This window comes from Phyllostomus hastatus, unplaced genomic scaffold (assembly GCF_019186645.2).
Source record: "Phyllostomus hastatus isolate PE091 unplaced genomic scaffold, TTU_PhHast_1.1 phas_scaffold_93, whole genome shotgun sequence".
Classification (NCBI taxonomy): domain Eukaryota; kingdom Metazoa; phylum Chordata; class Mammalia; order Chiroptera; family Phyllostomidae; genus Phyllostomus; species Phyllostomus hastatus.
The window spans coordinates 29,766,579-29,781,301 of NW_025334042.1; the positions used below are offsets into that span (position 1 = coordinate 29,766,579).

Genomic DNA, 14,723 nt, shown 5'->3' on the forward strand with positions numbered 1-14,723 from the left:
CACAATGTTGTGATTATTGTTGACAATAACATTATATATTTATAAGTTATTAAGAGGGTATAACTTTAAGGTTTTTACCACAAAAAAATGGTAATCATGTGAGGTACTAGAGGTGTCAGGTCATTTTGTTATATGTGTTTCAAATCAACACGTTGTACACAATGTTGTATGTGTACACGTTGTACAAAACTTACACAATGTTGTATGTCAGTTTTATCTTAGCAAAGCTGAACAATACCACTGAACTGTACACTTAAAAATGGTTAAGATGCATCATGTTATGTGTACTTAGGTGAAAGGTCAGGGCGGCAGTCAGGGCAGGAAAGTGCATCCGTCCAACTTTGCCCTCAGACAAACCTAACTATGTTGTTTTGCAACAGATATAAATCACTGCAAAACTTTTTCTTAGTTATGAAATTTGCTTTTGCCCAAGCAAGAGGTCAACTGCAATTTAGCTAAGGAGAAAAATGAGAATGAAAAAGTACTTTTGAAGGCTAAAAATGTTTCTTAATAATTAATATTAAAAGTAATTTTATTTTGATTTAAAAACTTTAGTTTAAATCGAGTTAAAAAACTTGATTTAAAAAGCTTTGGAAACATGACAATGTATATTTGGGTTTAAAATCTTTATGTTGAGGAAAAGCATAGCATTTAAATATATATGTAAGATGGAGGCGCAGGTAGAAATGCTTCGCTTCCTCACACAGCCAAAAGATAAACGAAGTCTCTAAATGTAGTGTTTATTTCTTACATTCTAAAAGCTACTGATTTTTTCAAGTAAATTTGAAAATAATCTTAAAATTTTTCTGATTTAAAAGGAAGCTGCTAAAACCTATTTCAAAATATTTCTCGGTAGCTAATTGTAAACATTTCTTCATAGGATATTCTCATTAGTTAATGAGATATTAACTGATATCTGATATTTTATTGAATTAATTATAACAATACAATATTGCTTTTAAATACTAGGTTGGTAGGAAAAACTGTAAATTGAATATAAAATTGAGTCTTATGTACCTACAGAATAAACTCCATAAGTCACAAACAGACCTTTATAATAATTTCCCTATTTTTACTTCTGTGATTGAAAGACTTCCATGCAAAGAATAGATCTGTATGTGCAGCAATTAAATGTACATTAATTGTTATTTTCATTGGGAAAAGGGAGTGTGATTTGTTAAAGTGCATTTCTGTGCTGTCAGGCAGTGTACAGAAAAAAAGTAAACTACTGAGGAAAAATATTCTAATCAAGCATATTAGGCCACTTACATTTTTTAAACCAAGTCTCTAGAGAATGCTGGTATGGCTCAGTTTAAAAGCTGGGAAACATGAACTCCTAAGAAATTATGAAATCATTCTAGCAGTGTTAATAATGAGACCCAGATAAAAGAAATCTGGGCCTTCATTCAAGAATACAAATAACAAGTTGTGGTAGATAAATTTGTTTCAAAACAACTTTTTCTCTCATCTCATCTTTATTAATGGTTAGATATGACAACTCCTGGAATATTTCATAAGTTTGAGCAAGGAAATATTTCATCTAGAATATAGATTTAGCCACTCTAAATCTGTGGTAAAATTCTTAGTCTTGTTAGATAGTACTTCAAAAAATATTTCGGCAATTTCAGGCTGTTTGAGACTGAATTTCCTGAGCAATGTGACTGAACTCCTTAAACTGATTATTAAAACTCATTGTTACTTTTTGACTGTCAGGAAAAGTCTTTCCCTTGGATACAGATCTTGAATTTCTTTTATCAACTCTTGGTGCAGTCTCTCTATGTTCCCTACTAAGGGCAGATTTATGCTCTCGTGCTCTACTGTACTAATTCACTAACTTATGACCCATTAATCACTTAGTAGTTCCCTAGTATGTCTCTGTTGTCTTCAGCCATTAAAACCTCAAAAGCCCAATCCTTTATTGAGTTGTTTAGTTCACCTCCTAACAAAATATTATTGTATGCTAACACTAACCAAATGAAAAGTGAAACTTTTGGTAGAGGTTGGAGGAACAGAAAGCAAAGGAGGGAAAGAGAAGGAATGAGAGAGAATGGAGAGGAAGAAGTGATAGAGGGAGACTGGAAGGGAAAGAGGGAAGACAGACAGAACATAAAAAAGGTGTTTACTCAACAAAAGGTAGCAAAATCTTGGGTTCCTTTATACTACTTAAAAAAAAATCCTCCAGAGGATCACTTGCATACATTATATATCTGTCCTCGGCAACAGTCTGCAGTTGGGCACCAACCCACCATGTAATTATGTTCCAAAAGCCCTGCTCTCACTATCTTGGAACAAATATCTTGGGAACAAAATTTTTACCATGACCTTACTAGTCAAATACATGCACTCAGATCAACAAATCTGAAATAGATTCAGATTTCCCACAATTTTATATGAAAAAGAAACATACAAATTTCATCCATCTTTGACTTGAAATCTGAAAAGAAAAAAAGTTAGGAAAGTGCAAGGATTGAGTTATGGATCAAATTAAATTTGACTAAATGTTTTTTAAAAGAAAAGGGAGGAAAGAGGAGGAATGGAATGAGTAGGATATTATACTTAATATCTTGAGAAAAATTATTGAATTTTATTCTTTGTCAAAGAATATGCTACTCTTTTATTTAATTTTACTTTAACCAGTATTTACTAAAGCCGTGCTAGAAGATACTACAGAGGATGAACAATGAGCAAGACACAGTTACTCACAGTATGGTGCTCATGTTGAATTTGTTTTTAAACAAAAACATGCGAGTAACTTAACTAAAAGACAGAATAAGTGCATCAAAAAGGGCAATAAATGTTATAGATATTGAAAGTAAGTAAAAATATGAAGGAACAGTATGTCATTTGACCTGGGTTTTGAAAGCTAGGATTTTAATAGCTGTCATGAGTTGGATGTTTCTCCAATGTCTGAATAGATCAGAAATGCCACAGATTCAAGTAAGCACAAGTTATTAATTGTTGTTTTTGGACATTTCTAAGCAGGGCTGTCCTGTCCACCCTCCCTCTAATATACTAAACTGAGAAAAGCAAATATTTAGTAGATATATCTCCATTGACATTATATCATTGATACATACATACCGCCTAGGTCTTTAAGCATTGCTAAAGTTTTCTTTGAATTACTTTTCATTTTTAATTTTATTTTTTGATTGAGAGGGAGAGAGAGTGATTAAAGGCGGGGTGGAGGGAGAAGGAGAAGGAGACAGAGAATGAGACAATTTGTTGTTCCACTTATTTATAAATTCATGGGTTGATTCTTGTATGTGCCCTGACCAGGGATCAAACCCACAACCTTGGCATATTGAGACAATGCTCTAACCAAGTGAGCTACTCTGATGAGCTCTGAATTACTTTTTTACATTCTCTAGTGTTTTGAGAGTCTTCCATTTTCTCTCTTTCCACCTAAGGAGCTCATCTCCTCTTTAGGGGAAAATGACAGTCTTATATGTTAAATTTTAGTCTGCCAATACAGCTTGAAAAACAACAAAAAATGACAAAAACTTGCTTCTGTAACAGTCATGTTTTGTTCTCTTTTGTCAGAAGACATTCGGAAAGTATAAATAACATTTTATTTACCAGCTCACTATTTGTTTACTAACTACATTCACTGGGTAGTATAATCAAATACTGCGTTACTTAATCTTCTGGAAAAAATGTAAATATTGCTTAACAAAGTAGTTATAAATCACACTTAAATATTTAATGCATCATAATCCTAAATTTGGTTGTAGATAAGAAGGAAAGCATGACTAATTAGTTTACACAGCAAATTAAATATAGATAACGTTACTTTTGTCTAACTTTTAATATATGAGCAGTACATATTAATTATGCTCAGCATAAGTCATGCTAATAGAATATTATAAATAATTAAATTGCAGTTCAAAGGGATTAGAGACTTTAGTACTTAGAGTTACCCCACAGTTCAGAGCCAGGGTTAGACTTCACCAAATCTTTGAACAAACCCTCTGAACTCACCACCTTTTATTTTCAGATTACTAAAGTAATCATATTAAAACATGTACCTGTGATTTAAAAATCCCCACTGTTTGACCTTAAATGTTTTTTCAAACAATCATAACAGTTAAAACCCCTGTAGCACTGCTATTCCCCAAATATATGGGGAATAACAAACCATTGTTCTTTTACAGTTTGCATTCACTTTCAAAAATGTCTATTTTCTTCAACTGGTTTTCTTAGTAATAAGAGCTTATGACATGAAAGCTTAGCTTTTAGAAGTGCCAGCATTTAATCCATATTTTCTTTGATGGCATTTTGCTCATGCCTTTAATGACATCGTCTGTGCATTTTTTAAATAAACTGAATTGGTCACTGATTTTTATTTTGAGAATCTATGACCTCTTGAGATAATTGATAGATCCTAGGGCATCTTGAACAAGGGCTAAGCATCTCTGGCCTATTACTTTTTTAAAAAAAATATTAATTTACAATGTGTCAAGCAATTACTGTATGCTAGTCACTATTTTAAACTATTTTATTTATTTATTTTTAGAGAAAGAGGAAGGGAGAGAGAAAAACATCAATGTGTGAGAGAAACATCAGTTGGTTGCCTACATACATGCATACATGCCCCCTTCCTGCAACCCAGCCATGTGTCCTGACCAGGAACCAAACCAGTGACCCTTTGGTCTGCAGACTGGTGGTCAATCCACTGAGCCACACCAACCAAGGCTAAGCATATTATATGTTGCTAATTTTTGTGTATGATAACCCATAAGGTTGGTGTTAGTATCCCTAGTTTACCAATGAGAAAACTTAGGCTGAAATCATCCAGCTGATAAATGTTGGAACTAACAATTTAACTTAGGCATGTCTGACTCTAAAGTCATTTTGTCTTAGTTACTGCCTATAGCAGTGGACATGTCTCTGAAAAATTACTGTTCTCTGGCCTGACCTCTCAAGTGAATGTCACCAGCTAAGGTTGCTGGCTTGATATGCTTAAATTGTACTAATAACAAGCTATTGTTTGGAAGCAGAGTCCTTTTACTGCTCAGTGTAGAAGGCAGCCCAGGCCAATTTCAGCATAATGTTTACCATTGGTACAGTACTTGGTTTTCATTCATTAATGTTAATATGAAAGAAGCTATATTCTTGTATAAAAGTGAAATTTAAAAATATTTACACTATGACCAAATCACTTTGAAATTAAAATATATTCTTTTTTCTTTCCTATTCTTCTAAAACCAATTTTTCTATAAAATTTCAAATGATTTCTCATAAATATTTCCTTAATTTTAAATCAGACTTTTTGAAGAGATATTAAACAAGCAAATCTTAATTTTTACAAAGCATTATAGCATAAAAAAATCATTATTTAGGCTATATGTTGCCAAAAGAAGAGACTCTTTACAACAGAGTAAAGAGTGTTACAAGAAGCCCAGCAGAATGGACAGAGCACCCAGGTAACACCAAAAATACCAACGTAGGCACAACTGTACTGTATGTTAAGATATACGTGTGTCAAATGAGTTTTGTCAATGTTTGAAAATCTGAACTTCCTTTTGAATTGTTTCTGTATGAATGCATTCCAAATCTAGGATTTGGGCTATGTTATATAACATCATTTAATCCACATTCATAAAAGCAGAGAATGACTATTAAAAAACAGGAAGTACATGAGATCAGAGGGATGTTAGAAGACCCAATTTGCCCCCTATCTCCGTGGAAGAGAAGATGCCCTCATAGTAAAGTATTTTCAGTGAGATCCTTGCTTTTCTTTTTTTTGTCTCAGGTCTCAGATTAAAATGGGAGGAAATGGTCTGGAGAAGGACCTAAGAAAAAATATGGAGGAATGCTAATCGGATATCTTGATCACTTTTTCCTGGATCTCTGGCTTTTGGACTTTTTGATTCTAATGAATCTCTAGGTGCCAGAACACAGACAGACAGATCCTCAGTAGGACAAGGAGTATGTTTATTTAAGTAAGATGCAGGCTAGCAAGGCCATGGTCTGAGTGGAATGTTGGTCTGAAAGGGCCACTGGAATAAAGGAAGAATGTGACATGGTTTAATCCAAGCCTACTCATTGAGCCCCATGCCTAGTGGGTTATGTATACACTGGTCTTGCTCTCTCCAAATTAAATAAATCTGGGCTTCAAGAGTAGGAGTTGTCACTGGAACAGACTTTTGCCTATGTTATATGTGAGTCACTGTTGAATGGATCTTTATAGAATATAAGCTAGAAGGGGCATCTGCTTGTCTCTATGCATTGGTGGTATCCTATATGTGTGGTATGCCTATGCAGATTGTGACTGTGCAATGAACCTGTAATGAATAATTGAATTAATTGATGAATGAATATCTCCACAGACTTGGCTTCTACTACCAAATTAGTTTGGCTCCTTATACTAAATAGGAAGCTAACTAGATAGGTCACATAATGCTCTTTAGGGTGGGAATAAATATTTGTCATTTAACATGTCTTTTTTAAAAGAAATTATCTTAGTTATGAAGAAGGTTCAGTAGTATTGCTGTAGCAAATTTACTTCTATTCCATTGCAATATGACTATTAGACTCAAAACAAGTAAGCTTTAAATAAATATCTTTGGGCAATTAGCTGACAGAATTGTATACTATACATTTTGATACATCCTGTGTAGTAATTGTTACAGTTTAGTTCTTTAAAATGTCTTAAAAGGATCTATAAATACAAACATAATTTCCTATAGCTTTGTATTGCTTGGAAAAATGTTGCTTTTTTTCAGATATAACTCTTCTATGGGCTCAATTTAAAAATAGTAATGGAAAAAATCTTGTACTACATTTAAAAGTTTTCCTCATTATTAGGGTATACCACATGGAATTCTAATTTTTCAGGGTAGGTAGGTCAAATGTTAGAAATTTCATACAGTAATTTAATATAATGATACCCTTAACAAAGTTGACTTTTAAATAATTTATATTTTTATTAGCTTGCCCATACTTAGATTATTCCATCAATACGGGAAATGAACACAGCCCCTGCTCTTAAGAGGATGTGCACATCTCTGCTTTGGCACCTAGAAATATCTTATCCTAGAGATATAACTTAAGTAATAAGTAACTATCTCCTTTTCAGTTGAGTATTTCTTCCTTTTGCTACATATTTATTTAAAGAATATTAGGAGTGACTTATGAATTGAGGACTGAAATCTTGTTTTTACTGCTCATAAGAAATTTGATGACATGATTGGTTCAGCATGTACCAATGCTATATGAATTATTAATAGCTAGATTTTATGGCTTTCAGATTGCTAACTTCTCATTACTATGGCAACACAGCAGTTCCTAGCTGTACCTTATTCTTAAACTTAACACATGCCTTAAATATAGTTAAATTGCAGTGAAACTTTTATCAGTATTGTTCACAGTTAAAGCCTAGATGACTATGAAATATTTAGCATTTCAGGTGATCATTCCAGAGACTTCCAGCACAAAGACCAAGTTAACATTTCTCCATGCTTCTTGTTCTTTTTATCTTTCTCCCTGTTAAATAGAAAAATAAAGAATAATATACAAATATAACAATATAAACTCTATAAATGTCAGTATATTTTACCAAAACAGTCATAAACTGTCAATACTGAAACAGACAAAAAATGGAGACTATAATACAAATTATAAAAGTACCCAAGACATTTGTAACAACTTTAAAAAGCCATAATCACTGGAAGTGGGTTTGACCTTAAATAATTTTACTCTAATTTTATCATTACGATGAACAGTTTTAGTTATAGATGCCTTTGAAGGAATTTTAGATTACAAAGGAAAACAACTGTGATCATTGTTTAATGATAATTATTTAAATTACAGTGCAACACCTATAAGTTTATTTCAATATTTTTCCCACAACAAATGGAGTGATTCTGAATTTTACTTAAAGTAAATTAGAAGTAGCTAGTGTTCCTCTTTTGACAGCAACTAATTATAAGCAATCTATTTTTTTGTTGTTGCTTATACTATGTGTGTTGCATGATTCTCCTGATGGGCCAGAACAAGTAACCTAATAACTTTCTGATATGGTCATTGATCTACTTGAAATGTTTTGAAGATAATTGAAATAGGTCTATATATCTAGAAAGGAAAGTTTAGTAAAGGGTACTTGAAGTGCTTATCAATTATGTATAACTTTGGTAGAACTAGAAAAACTTAAGTTAGCTTAAAATGTTAATTTCCAGGCCTTAGAGTTAGAAAAAGGATCACATGCAAATAAATCATATGAACATTGGATGTAGGGTCCCCCATGTCCTTATACTTTCAAATAAATTCTTGATATGGCCTTTCTAGAGGATTCTGTGGTAACTTCAACTTCATAATATTTTAAATAATTATGTATATATTTATTGCTGTTTGAATACAGTCGTCCCCATTTTCCATCACCACTTCCCTCCTCACCCCACCTACCACCCTCCATCCTTACCCCCTTTGGCTTAGTCCATGGGTCCTTTATCCATGTTCCTTAGCAGTCCTTTCCCTTCGTTCCCCCATTATCTCCTTCCCCGCTCCCATCTGGTTACTGTCAATTTGTTCTTTATTTCAATGTCTCTGTTTATATTTTGCTTACTTTTTTGTTTTGTTGATTAGGTTCCACTTATAGGTGATAACACATGGTATTTGTCTTTTACCACCTGGCTTATTTCACTTAGCATAATGCTCTCCAGATACATCCATGCTGTCACAAAGAGTAGGAGCTCCTTTCTTTCTGCTACATAGTATTCCATTGTGTAAATGTGCCACAGATTTTTGAGCCACTCATTTACTGATGGGCACTTAGGTTGCTTCCAACACCTATCTATTGTAAATTGTGCTGCAGTGAACATTGGGGTACACAGGTTCTTTTGAATTAGTGTTTCAGGATTCTTAGGGTGTAATCCCAGCAGTGGAATTACTGGGCCAAAAGGCAGTTCCATTTTTAGTTTTCTGAGGAAATGCCATACTGTTCCACAGTGGCTGAACCAGTCTGCATTCCCACCAACAGTGCACTAGGGTTCCCTTTTGTCCTCATCCTCTCCAGCACTTTTTTGCTGATTTGTTTATGATGGCCATTCTGACATCTGTGAGGTGGTATCTCATTGTACTTTTAATTTGCATCTCTCTGATGGCTAGTGACGCTGAGTATCTTTTCATGTCTATGGGCCCTTTGTATGTCCTCCTTGGAGATGTGTCTGTTCATGTCCTTTACCCATTTATTAATTGGATTGTTTGTCTCCCTGGAGTGGAGTCATGTGAGTTCTTTACATATTTTGGAGATCAAACCCTTGTTCGAGATATCATTGGCAAATATGTTTTCCCATATGGTTGGTTCCCTTTTCATTTTGCTGATGTTTTCTTTAGCAATGCAGAAGATTTTTATTTTGATGAAGTTCCATTTGTTTATTCTTTCCTTTGTGTCCCTTGCTCTAGGGGACACATTGGTGACAATATTGCTATGTGGAATATCTGAGATTTTCCTTCCTATGTTCTCCTCTAGGACTTTTATGGTATTGTGACTTATATTTAAGTCTTTTATCAATCTTGAGTTATTCTGGGATATGGCATAAGTTGGTGGTTGAGTTTCACTTTTTTGCATGTAGCTGTCTAGATCTCCCAATGCCATTTGTTGAAGAGGCTATTTTTACTCCATTTTATGCTGCTTCTCCCTTTGTCCAGTATTAATTGATCATAGAGACTTGGCTTTATTTCTGTGCTCTCTCTTCTGTTCCATTGATCTTCTATTCTTACACCAGTACCAGGCTGTTTTGACTACTGTGGCTATATAATATAGTTTGATGTCAGGTATGGTGATCCCTCCTACTTTGTTCTTCTTTCTCAAAATTGCTGCAGCTATTCAGGGTCATTTATGGTTCCATATACATTTTTTAAATGTTTGTTCTATATCTGTGAAATATGTCATTAGTATTTTCATAAAGATTGCATTGAATCTATAAATTGCTTTGAGAAGTACGAACATTTTGATGATGTTAATTTTTCCATTCCATGAACACAGTATATGCTTCCATTTATTTGTGCCTTCCTTAATTTCTTTCTTCAGTGTTATATAGTTTTCTGAGTACAGGTCTTTTACCTCCTTGGTTAGGTTTATTCCTAGATTCTTATTTTCTTGTTGCTATAGCAAATGGTATTTTTTTCCTGATTTCTGTTTCTGATATTTCATTGTTGGTGTACAAAAATGCCTTTGATTTCTGAGTATTGACTTCATATCCTGCTGATTTGCCAAACTCACTTATTAGGTTGAGCAGTTATTTGGTGGGGTCTGTAGGGTTTTCTGTGTACACTGTCATGTCTCTGCAAACAATGACAGTTTTACTTCCTCCTTTCCAATTTGGATGCCTTTTATTTCTTCTTGTCTGATTGTTTGTCTAGGACTTGCAATACTATGTTGAACAGAAGTGGGGAAAGTGGACATCCTTGTCTTGTTCCTGATCTTAGTGGAAAGGCTTTTAGTTTTTGCCTGTTGAGTATGATATTGGCTGTAGGTCTCTCATATATGGCTTTTATTATGTTTAGGAATGCCCCCTCTATTCCCACTTTGCTGAGTTTGTTATCATAAATGGGTGCTGTACCTTACCAAATGCTTTTTCCGCATCTATTGATATGATCATGTGATTTTTGTCTTTTGTTGACGTGATGTATTACGTTTATTGATTTGCGAATATTGTACCATCCTTACATTCCTGGGATGAATCCCACTTCATCATAGTGTATGATCTTTTTAGCATATTGCTGGATGCAGTTTGCCAATATTTTATTGAGAATTTTTGCATCTATGTTCATCAGCAATATTGGCTGATGGAAAGTTTTCTTTTGTTGTTATGTCTTTATCTGGTTTTGTGATTAGTATGCTGGCCTCATAAAAAGAGTTTAGTCTTCTCTCTTCTTGGATTTCTTGGAATAGTCTGTGAAGGATAGGGGTTAGCTCTTCCTTAAATGTTTTGTGAAATTCTGTGAAACCATCCAGTCCAGGGCTTTTGTGTAATGGGAGTTTTTTTTATTACTGCTTCAATTTCACCAGCTGTTATCAGTTCATTTGACTTTCTGCTTCTTCTTGATTCAGTTTTGGAAGATTATATGTTTCTAGAAATTTGTCCATTTCACCCAGGTTTTCAAATTTCTTGGCATATAGTTGCTCATAGTAATTTATTATAATCCTTTGTATTTCTGTGGTATCAGTTGTAATTTCTCCTCTTTCATTTCTGATTGTGTTTATTTGGGTCCTCTCTGTTTTTTTTCTTGATGAGTCTGCTTAAAGGCTTGTAGATTTTGTTTATCTTTTCAAAGAACCAGCTCCTGGATTTATTGATCCTTTTTGTTCTTTTAGACTCTATGTCATTTAATTCTGCTCTAATCTTGGTTATTTCCTTCCTTCTACTTGCTCTTGGCTTTGTTTGTTGTTTTTCAAGTTCTTGTAGATGTAGGATTAGGTTGTTTATTTGAAATGTTTCTATCTTTTTTAGGTAGGTCTTTATTGCTATGAACTTCCCTCTCAAGATTGCCTTCACTGTGTCCCTTAGGTTTTAGAATGTTGTGTGTTCATTTTCATTTGTTTTCAGAAACTTTTTAGTGTACTAACTAAAAAACTATTTATTGGCCCTGGAGGCAAATTTTTATTTTATACTACTGTTATTATTATCAGATATTAATTTAAGATATTGTCACATTATATATATATGCTTAAGATTATGTAAATAAACAAATAATTCTGTGTCCTCATTGTGTTTAAAAAATATATGGTTAGACTGGGGAGGAAAGGATAAAGAAGAGGGTAGGAAGGGAAGACATGAGGATTTTATACAAGAAACGTGACCAGAAAATGTGTCGCTACTTTGGAAAACAGTTGGGCAATTCTGCAAAAGGTTAGGCTAGTTACCACATGCACTAGCAATTTCACTCCTCACTGTATGTCCACTATTCATACTAGCCAAATAGTGGAAACAACTGGAATATCCGTCAGTGGATGAACAGATTAATAAAATATGGCAATGCATATAATAGACTATCATTCAGCCATAAAAGGAATGGAATACTGTTATACAATGCATTATGGGTTAACCTGAAAACATGGTAACAGAAAAAAGACCTTCACAAAAGACCACATATTGTATAATACTATATATATTAAATGTCCAGAATAAGCAATTCATGGAGACAGAAAGTATACTAGTAGTTGCTAGGGGCTGGGAGGAGGAAAGAACAGGGAGGGACTGCTGTTGACTATGGAGTTTCTTTAGGGGGTAAAAAAATATTCTAACATTAGACAATGGTGATGGTTGCATGAATTTGTGAGTATACTAAAAGTCACTTAATTGTACAGTTTAAAAGGGTAAAGTTTATGGTGTGTGGATTATACTTCCATTGTACATATGTACATTCATATGGTAAGATTTTTTATTGGCCTTTATAAATAGGAATCTGTGGTTATATTTTTGAAATAAATATATAAGTATTTTTATTTTCATATATTAGTTAAGTTTGTTACAAAAATAACTTTGTGCTATCTATTCTTCAACTAAATCATTTGCATATTATGGGAAATAGGTAGCAATTGGCCTACAAAACACATTTTGTAATAGTTAAACTCTTCAACTCTCTCTCTCTCTCTCTCTCTCATGCACACACATACACACACACACAACACACTTTTCTTAAGTTCAATAATCATAAATCTTCACCCTTAACCACTTTGGGCTATATTTTCAAAAAGCAAGAGTAGTCTCTAACATTACCACCATAATACAAAGATCAAATTTATGAAAATTAACATTGCCATAATATTATTATCTGAACACACTTTTGTTGGTAACAATTTGCAAACTGGCCCCCTGCAGAGAGGGCAAGGAGAGATGGAAAGAAGAGGCAGACCACTCCAGACTGGTAGGTAGCTGTTTTAATAAGCAAGGACACTTACATACAAGTATTGTCTTGGGCAGCTGTAAGATAAGTAAACCTCTGCCCCTGCCCAACAGAATCCTAAGAGTTTATGCTGAGGTCTTAACTGGCTTCAGTCATGTATACCATCCAGATGGGCTCAACAACACATTGTTCTCTCAAGTCCGGGTCCTTGAAGAGAGCTCCAGCTGGGACCCGTGGGCAGAGCAATCAGGCACTTCAAGGGCAGCAGAGGGAGTGAGGAGCCTCTGATTGGCCCTAGTCTAGCTCATGGGTCAACCAGTGGTCATTTCCTCTGGATGACCTCCTCCAACAACCTCACATATTCAAATTTTGCCAATTCTCATAACACAATTCTTCATAATAACTTGTTTTTCTCGAATCAGCATCATATGTTACATTTTGAGTTGCCATGTCACTCCAGTTTCTTTTAGTATAAAAGAGTTCCTCAGCCTTTCTTTGTGTTTTATATCATTGATGTTTGTAACAGTACAGGACTGCTATTGTTGTTTTTATTTTTATTTTTTAAGGAATTCCCTCACCCACAGTTTTTCTAATGGTTTCCTCATGATTTGATTCAGGTTATACAGTTTTTGCGTGGATATTATCTGTATTAGTTCCCAAGATCTGCTGTAACCAAAAACTTGGTGTACTGCATTTTCTTTAGTAAATATAAGCAGATAAGTACATATTTTCTTATTTTGCTTTTATTTTACATAAAAGTAGTACACTGCAGTCAGCCATCTGTACCTGCAGGTTCCACACCTGCAGATTCTCCAACCATGGATCAAAAAGATTTTTAAAAATGTTATGTTGTAAAAAAAAAAAAGTTATGTTGTTATGTTGTTGCTTATGGGTACTTTGTTGTTATGCTTGCATCGGTACTGAACATGTACGTTTTTTCCTTGTAATTATTTTCTAAACAACACAGTATAACAACTATTTATATACCATTTAGGTTGTAATATTAAGAATTTCAAGTAATCAGGAGATGATCTAAGATATACAGGAGAATGTTTGTAGGTTATATGCAAATTCTATGCCACTATATAAGGGGCCTACCCATCTGAGGATTGATACCCATGGGGGTCTGGGAACCAGTCCCCTGCAGATACCAGGGATGACTGTATAGGTCAGTTTTTCTCAGATGGGGATAGTTCTGGCCCCCAGGGAACAATATCTGGAGATTTTTTTTTTGGTCACTACTATAGTGATGCTGCTAGCATCTAATGAGTAGAGACCAGGTATGCTTCCAGACATCCTACAATACACAGGATGGCCTTCGACAACAAAGAATTAGGCAGTTTAATACATCCATAATGCCACCATTGAGAAACCCTGCTGCACATCTATTTTTGCAGGATTTTTTCAACGTAATAATATTTTATGGAAATCACTCTATATCAATTCAGAGATTTCTACATCCTCTTTTATAACTACATGGGATAGGTATTATAGCTTACTCGCTTTACCCACTTTGTATGAGCATTTAGGTTGTTTCCAATATTTTGCAATTACAAATAATACTCCAATGGATAACCTTATGAACTTTTTGTTATTGTTGCTGTTAGTATTTTTGGAAGTATATCTTTAAATTCTTAGAAGGGTGTCAAACGCCAAGTGATATATTGGTTTGCCTAATCCCCTCCAAAGGGCTGTACCATTTTACACTTTCACTGTTATATGAGAGTACCTATTTCTCCATGGGCTGGAATGAATTGTCAGGCGTTGACCCTCTGCCAATCAAGCATGAAACTCAGGGTAGTTCTAATTTGTATTTCTCTTATTATGAGTGGCATTTTAAAAAACGTTTTGTTTGTTCACATTGCTGGGTCGAA

The 14,723-nt window shown here is 34.2% G+C and overlaps 1 protein-coding gene across 2 annotated transcripts in view; it reads left to right on the forward strand.

Moving 5' to 3' along the window:
• Positions 1 to 14,723, forward strand: part of ABCD2 (ATP binding cassette subfamily D member 2) — a 55,981-nt gene that overhangs the window by 26,153 nt on the left and 15,105 nt on the right. The window lies entirely within an intron of this gene.